Genomic DNA, 6,068 nt, shown 5'->3' with positions numbered 1-6,068 from the left:
CTATTGCATTCCCTGGGGGATCGCCAGAGCATCAAACATTGGCTTTTCCCTTGGCCCATTTTTTCCTAGCTTCCCTTTTCTTCCTTATATGTTGATCCCAAAACCACATCCTGTAATAAACATCCTGCACACTAAACTTTGTGTCAAAGTGCATATGACCTAGACAGACAAGGGGCAGGTTCTGATTTATGTATCAATTTTTTAACTCTAAGGAGAATACAAAATCAAGTCATGCATGCAAATTCAATCACTGTGAATTGATTTGATTGTCTGTATATATTGGATAAAGGAACCCTGGTGGACCAGTAGTTAAGCAATTGGCTGCTAACTGTAAGGTCGGCAGATCCAATGCACCAGAGTCTCCATGGGAGAAAGACAAGTTCCTATACAAGATTACTGACTAGGGAATCCAGTAGGGCATTTCCACTCTATGCTGTAGGTTCTCTATAGGTCTCAACAGGCTATATAGCATAGGAGCCCTGGTGGCATAGTGGGTTATGTGCTCAGTTGCTAACTGTAAGGTCAGCAGTTCGAATCCACTAACCTCTTTGAAGAAGAGAAAGATGAGGCTTTCTACTCCCACAGAGAGTTTCAGTCTCAGAACCAATAGAGGCAGTTCTACCCTGTCTGATGGGGTCATTATGAATTGGAATTTACTTGATAGCAGGGAGTTTGTTTGTTGGTTGGTTTGGGTGTATTTGATGCATTTCTTGAATGTCTTCTAATCAAAAAAAGAATCATGTTGCTAATCACAAAGTGATACTAAAGTGTGCCTGGCCCAAACCATGTTACTTTTAATAACCTCATATACATTCAAAAGCTGGAAAGTGAATAAAGAAGATTGATAAAAGAAGGGTGTCTATGAATTATGGTATTGGCAAAGAAGATTGCATAAACCATGGAATGTGTGCTGAAAGAAGTACAGCCAAAAGACTTCTTAGACGAGAGGATGGTGAGACTTCGTCTCACACACTTTGGACGTGTTGTCAGGAGGGACCAATCCCTGGAGAAGGACATCGTGCCTGGTGAAGTAGTGAGTGGATGACCTAGGGGAAGGCCTTCCCTGAGATGCAGTGACCCAGTGGCTGCAGCAATGACTCAAACATAACAATTGTGAGGGTCACTGTGACTTGATGGCACGTAGCAACAACATGCGAAAGACCACTAAATAGAATACTCCTTTCTGATTTAGAGGATTGATGATTTATGGTGGCCATGTGTTATTTTTATCTAACAAATACTTATCTCCGCGGATCCTCATAATACTTGTAGCAGTCCCTCTCTTCCTTTGGGGAAATGTGCCTCCTGGTGAGGCTGCACATCACCGAACCAAAGCCAAACGCACTGCCACGAGTTGATGCGAACTCATAGAGCAGGTAAAACTGCCGCTACGGCATTCCGAGGCTCTAATGCTTTACGTGAGCAGAAAGCCTCATCTTTCTCCTATGGGGCAGCTGGTGTTTTTCCAACTTCCAACTGGGTGCTTAGCAGCCCACGGCATAACCACTATGCCACCAGGACTCCTCTGCTGATCACAGTACCTTTATTAGACTCGCAAAGCTCAGGAGTGACCATGTGACAGTCCTTGCCAATCATAGCCTCCCCACGCCCTACCCCTGCCTTGGCCACACAGAAGGTCAAAGAAGGAGAGTACTGTATTACCAAATCAAGAAACATTTTTTCTTTTTTTCCAGCACAGTGAACCAGTTCATTCTGGTTCAACCCCCAGCTGAGAACTTGCTTTTCCATCCCAGATACCCAGAATCAGAGCTGGAGTTTAAGAAGATCTCCAGGTAATTTGTCATAGATCCCATCCTTATAAGTCTGGGCATTCTTTCCATATTATGTATGCATAAGACTTTAAAGTCCTGGTGCTAAAATATACCACAGCAATGACAACAAAATTGTCATCCTTTCTTTGAGATAATTTTTTCTCTTTTATTTTGGACAAACTCAGGAAAGAGAAAATTTGGTCACGCTCCATTTGATCCTGTTTAAAATTGCATCTTTAACATAAGCTAATTTCAACGGGGTTTCTATCATTTCTCACCAATAGAGTTGGGGCAAATAGGCAATCTATTTAGGGAGTAGCTATTATCTCTATGAGATGTTAAAGCACAATATAATTAATATACAATAATGTGCTGAATTAGTGAAACAGTTAAGTAATTACGAAGAGAGTGGGTGCAATACTTAACATTAAGTTGATTAACTCATTCCACTTTTTTTAAAATTAAGAAGTAACAATTATAATTCATCTTATTCTAAGTCTCAATATATAGCTCTCACAAGTGGAATACTTACTTAAAATGCTATTAAAGTATATCATTCCAACCTACATTAATTGTCCAATCAGAGATACCATTTACATATGTCAGAATTAAGTCTATGGTAGTTATATAAAGCAAGAAATATGGCGCAAAAGAAGAGGCTAGAATCAGAGATCTTAGTTCTACTTCTAGATTCACCACTTATGAGCTAGATACTCTTGAATGAGCTTTTTGGGTTTTTTTTTTTTAAATATATGAGAAGCTTCCCATCCTCATTTGGAAATGGGCATCTAGAAATTTATATTTTGCAAGATATTTTAAAAGTTATAAATAAGAGATATATTGCCAGTACAGTTGCTTGCTCAGAAAAGAACAGAATTACTGTTTACTGTTGTTTAAGCTCCTCCAACAACAGCTGAAGCAGTACATTGACTGCAGCAGGGAACTGCCAGAAGTTAAGGCCGGATTCAGAAGAGGACATAGAACAAGGGCTTTCACTATTGAGGCCAGATGGATCTTAGCTCCACGTAGAGAATACCAGAAAGATGTGTCCTTGTGTTTCATTGTCTGTGCAAAGGCGTTTGACAGCGTGGACCATAATAAACAGGATAACGCTTGAAGAATGGAAATTCCAGAACACTTTATTGTATGCTGAGCAAATCTTCAGAGAAGCTGACTTATATGAAGAAGACTTATATGAAGAATGTGCATCAGCATTGTAGGAAGGCTGATTTACCACCTGTGATATGCAGATGATACAACCTTACTTCCATGGGGTCACGACGGGTTAGAGAAGAATGGAAATTCCAGAGCACTTCATTGTGCTGATAAGGAACTCGTGCATGGATCAAGAGGCAGTTGTGCAGACAGAGCATGGGAATACTGCATGGGTAAAATCAGGAAAAGTGTGCCAGGGTTGTATTCTCTCACCAGACTCAGCCCGTCTCTATGGATTAGGTGAGGAAGAGCGCAGCCCCAGGATTGGAAGAAGGCTGATAACAAGCTGCGGCATGCAGATGACACAACCTTGCTTGATGGAAGGAGGAAATTTGAGGAGGAATTGGAGCACTTGTTGATGAAGATCACGGAGGAGCTATATTGACATTGTGGCTCCAACAATGGGTTCAATAGGTCCCTATCCTGTTAGGACGGGAACAGTTGTGAGGATGGTGCAGGACAGGGCAGTGTTTCATTCTGTTGTGCGTAAGGTCGCTATAGTTCAGAACTGACTAGATGCCCCTAACAACAAAAACAACCACAATGAATTTTTCATGTACTTCTGATAACCAGATAGAAAATGAACTTGCAAAGATCCTAATCACTATAGCAAAAAAAGTGTGACATAACATAAATTATAATCTATTATAAAACCAAAATAATTTGAATATGCTATTTTTAGGTGCTGTTGACTCATAGTGACCCTACGTACAGCATAATGACACACGTCCGAGTCCTGTTCAAACAATTGGCTCTTCTTCAGGCTTACTTGCTCCATGTCCAACTTTCACATGCATACGAGGTGATTGAAAATACCATGGCAATTTATAAACTAACAAGGGCTCATGAGGGAGTGGGGAGCGGGGAGGGAGGGGAAAAATGAGGACCTAATGCCGGGGGTTTAATTGGAGAGAAAATGTTTTGAGAATAATGTACAAATGCGCTTTACACAATTAATGTGTGTATGGATTGTGATAAGAGTTGTGTAAGCCCCTAATAAAATGATTTAAAAAAAAAAATAAACAGAGCCTTTTGAAAAACTTAAAAAAAAAAAGAAAATACCATGGCTTGGGTCAGATACACCTTAGTCCTCAAAGGAACACTCAGCTTCCGGCATTCTTATTTGCTCAGCATACAGATTGCATAAATATGGCAAGAGGATTCAACCCTGTCTCACAATTTGCTCACTTTAAACCATGCAGTACTGGGGGGTTCTGTTCACACAACTCTCTCTTGATCCATGGTGCAGGTCTGGACCGTGTTTTGTTCTGTTGTACACAGGGGTTGCTATGGCTTGGAACCTAATTGATGGGGCTAAACAGCAACAAATAACAACCAGTCTTAAAGCAGATGGTGCCTGGCTATCCAAAGATGTAGCCTGTGGGGTCTTAAAGGCTTGAAGGTAATCAAGCAGCCATCTAGCATGGAAGCAAATAAGCCCACATGGAAGAAGCACACCAGCCTGTGTGATCATGAGGGGTCGAAGGGAGCAGGTATCAGATATCAAAAGATCCAAAAACAAACAATTATATTGCTGTGAAAGAGGGGGGGTAGAATGGAGACCCAAAGCCCCTTTGTAGACGATTGGACATCCCCCCACAGAGGGCTTACAAGGAAAGGAACATTCAACCAGGGTGTAATTTAGCACTGACAAAACACACATCATTCCTCTAGTTCCTGACTGTTTCCTCCCCTCCACCCCCAACTACCATGACTCAATTCTACCTCACAAATCTGGCTAGACCAGAGTATACACATTGGTACAGATAAGAACTCTCAACACATGGAATTCCGGACAGATAAAACCCTCAGGAAGTAGCAATACCATGAGGACTCAAGTAGAAAGAAATTGTTTTGGAAATGTTGATGGCAACATATATACAAGTGTGCTTAATACTACTGAATGATGGATTGTTACAAGATTTGTAAGAGCCCCCCAATAAAGTGATTAATAAAAAACCAGAGCAAACAAACAAACAAAAAACCCCAGTCTTGTGCCATCATCAAAGTGTTGATATATTTGAACCCATGGTTGCAGCTACTGCGCCAATCCGTCTTCATGGCTGTTTTCCTCTTTTTTGATGACCTTTTACTTTACCAAGCATGATGTCCTTCTCCGAGAGCTACTGTTTCCTGACCACATGTCCAAAGTGGACGTGAGCTGAAGTCTCACCATCCTAATTTCAAAGGGCCTTCCAACTATATTTCTTCCAAGATAGATTTATTTGTTCTCCGGCAGTCCACGGTACTTTCAATATTCTTTGGCAACACCACAACTCAAAGGCATCAATTTATCTTCCTTATTCATTGTACAACCTTCACATGCATTTGAGATGGTTGAAAGTACCATAACTTGGGTCAAGTTATATTTATGAATAATAATATATTTATTAATTGCTATTTATTTTTATTTATGTCCATATGTATGGGAATTTGGGGATGCTAGAGTTGATACTTCTATTTGGTAGAGAAAGTTTGGATGTCTCAAGAAATTGTGGAGATCAGGAGAGTGAGAGAGGGATCAGACTTCAACCTGGTGCGTCAAGACATGAATGCAACATTCCTGCATGAAGCAGGGAACCAATAGAGAGGTCTGCGGGGCTGGCCCCAACCCCAAGCTCTTGGACAACTCCCCCTCTCCCCAGAAGAATTCACTTCAAAGGTCAGCACTGAAGCTACAGCTCAGGGAGAGGGTTGTGTCTGATCAGAGCACACAGGAGCAAAAGAAAAGGGGAGGAGAGAGAATGGAATACATCCAGGCTCAACAAGCCCTGAGGATGACCTTCCTGCTCTGTGTAACCAATGCACAGAGAGGACCACAGGGCCGACCCCACCACAAGACACAATTTCCCTCACTGACCCATAGCGCTACAAGGGACAACCCGGGAGGCACAGTGTGGGAATTGTGCCCGAACTGACCCCGCTACACTGGCACGAAATGCTAAGGGTGTGCAGCAGGAATTATCAAGGATTCCTGAGGAATGGAGGGTGGAGGAGGGAGGCAAAAAAAATGAGGAGCTGATACCAAGGGCTCAAGTAGAAAATGATGATGGCAACATATGTACAAATGTGCTTGACACA

This window comes from Echinops telfairi, unplaced genomic scaffold, assembly GCF_000313985.2.
Source record: "Echinops telfairi isolate 266 unplaced genomic scaffold, ASM31398v2 ScPeMD7_23;HRSCAF=83, whole genome shotgun sequence".
Taxonomy (NCBI): domain Eukaryota; kingdom Metazoa; phylum Chordata; class Mammalia; order Afrosoricida; family Tenrecidae; genus Echinops; species Echinops telfairi.
This window is presented reverse-complemented; position numbering follows the sequence as displayed.